The sequence below is a fragment of the Pristiophorus japonicus genome, unplaced genomic scaffold (assembly GCF_044704955.1).
Source record: "Pristiophorus japonicus isolate sPriJap1 unplaced genomic scaffold, sPriJap1.hap1 HAP1_SCAFFOLD_1057, whole genome shotgun sequence".
NCBI lineage: Eukaryota > Metazoa > Chordata > Chondrichthyes > Pristiophoridae > Pristiophorus > Pristiophorus japonicus.
In genome coordinates this window covers 20,001-22,500 of record NW_027250710.1, presented here as the reverse complement: position 1 = coordinate 22,500, position 2,500 = coordinate 20,001, and positions in this window count along the sequence as shown.

Here is a 2,500-nt window from a genome sequence, read left to right as displayed (position 1 = left end):
TCTGCAGAGACCGACCAGGGCTGCCGCCCAACCGACTATTCACCCTTTTTGGGCGGGAATTTATTCCCTTTTTGCCCATTTTTCGGGTTTTTGGTCGGGCTTCAAAAGCGGCTGCCCGAGGCCTGGCAGAGGCCGGGGCATGGTCCCCGATCGCGCCAGGCGGCTCGCGCGACGCGATTAGGCCCCGAAAGGAGTCGGGAAATCGGCAGACCTGCCCGAGTTCAGCCCGCGGGGGCGGGGGGCAGGTCGGTTCGGCTCAAATCATTAACCAAAGCCGAGACTTGGTCTCGCGGGCGCAACCGAAGTGCCAGGCTGGATAACTCATTAACCAGAAGGCGGCTGGAGGCAGGCAGGGCTGATGGCTGAGGCCGGGTGGAGGCCACCCGCGGCCGGGAAAGTCAAAAGTCCCGTTGTGTGGAAGTCTATGAGGTCAGATTCGGCCGCCTTACCGGGCCTTCGGTTGATGGTTTCCCGCTTGGGCAAGCGAGTCGGCCCGGCAAAGTGGCCACTTGCATTTTCTGGCAAGTGTCTGCGAACAACGTTAATGAGTTGAACCTCGGCAATTGTCGGAAGTCCCGATGAAGAAATGAAAATGCCCCTTTTGCGGGGATTTGGATGCTCATGGCCGGCAGCAGGTGGCCCGACGCCCCGCCAACTTGACACTTGTCATTTCTGTCCTTGGGGGTTGGCGGGGTATCTGCACAGAGGTAGGAGGTGGCAGAATCGAGACTTGGTGAGTTTTCCAAACAAACGTCTCGAGCCTCCAGGTCTGCAGAGACCGACCAGGGCTGCCGCCCAACCGACTATTCACCCTTTTTGGGCGGGAATTTATTCCCTTTTTGCCCATTTTTCGGGTTTTTGGTCGGGCTTCAAAAGCGGCTGCCCGAGGCCTGGAAGAGGCCGGGGCATGGGCCCCGATCGCGCCAGGCGGCACGCGCGACCCGATTAGGCCCCGAAAGGAGTCGGGAAATCGGCAGACCTGCCCGACTTCAGCCCGCGGGGGCGGGGGGCAGGTCGGTTCGGCTCAAATCATTAACCAAAGCCGAGACTTGGTCTCGCTGGCGCAACCGAAGTGCCAGGCTGGATAACTCATTAACCAGAAGGCGGCTGGAGGCAGGCAGGGCTGATGGCTGAGGCCGGGTGGAGGCCACCCGCGGCCGGGAAAGTCAAAAGTCCCGTTGTGTGGAAGTCTATGAGGTCAGATTCGGCCGCCTTACCGGGCCTTCGGTTGATGGTTTCCCGCTTGGGCAAGCGAGTCGGCCCGGCAAAGTGGCCACTTGCATTTTCTGGCAAGTGTCTGCGAACAACGTTAATGAGTTGAACCTCGGCAATTGTCGGAAGTCCCGATGAAGAAATGAAAATGCCCCTTTTGCGGGGATTTGGATGCTCATGGCCGGCAGCAGGTGGCCCGACGCCCCGCCAACTTGACACTTGTCATTTCTGTCCTTGGGGGTTGGCGGGGTATCTGCACAGAGGTAGGAGGTGGCAGAATCGAGACTTGGTGAGTTTTCCAAACAAACGTCTCGAGCCTCCAGGTCTGCAGAGACCGACCAGGGCTGCCGCCCAACCGACTATTCACCCTTTTTGGGCGGGAATTTATTCCCTTTTTGCCCATTTTTCGGGTTTTTGGTCGGGCTTCAAAAGCGGCTGCCCGAGGCCTGGCAGAGGCCGGGGCATGGGCCCCGATCGCGCCAGACGGCTCGCGCGACCCGATTAGGCCCCGAAAGGAGTCGGGAAATCGGCAGACCTGCCCGAGTTCAGCCCGCGGTGGCGGGGGGCAGGGCGGTTCGGCTCAAATCATTAACCAAAGCCGAGACTTGGTCTCGCTGGCGCAACCGAAGTGCCAGGCTGGATAACTCATTAACCAGAAGGCGGCTGGAGGCAGGCAGGGCTGATGGCTGAGGCCGGGTGGAGGCCACCCGCGGCCGGGAAAGTCAAAAGTCCCGTTGTGTGGAAGTCTATGAGGTCAGATTCGGCCGCCTTACCGGGCCTGCGGTTGATGGTTTCCCGCTTGGGCAAGCGAGTCGGCCCGGCAAAGTGGCCACTTGCATTTTCTGGCAAGTGTCTGCGAACAACGTTAATGAGTTGAACCTTGGAAATTGCCGGAAGTCCCGATGAAGAAATGAAAATGCCCCTTTTGCGGGGATTTGGATGCTCATGGCCGGCAGCAGGTGGCCCGACGCCCCGCCAACTTGACACTTGTCATTTCTGTCCTTGGGGGTTGGCGGGGTGCCCGGAGATTTTCGGGAACACGATTTTCAGAACATTTTTACGACAGCGGGTACACTTTGAAAGCGCCCGAAAAGTGATGCTTTGCTGAAAGGTGCTCAATCTCAGGAAAGAGACCTTTGAAAAGAGCACTTGGAAAGTCACAAAATGAACGGTGTGCGAGACTTGGAACAATTTTGACAAAGTCTTTTGTTGTACTTTTCAAACTCTTTGGTGTTTTGCTGAAATCGTACTCTGGGAGCCAGCAGCCCCGCTTGTACCCGTGCCCGGC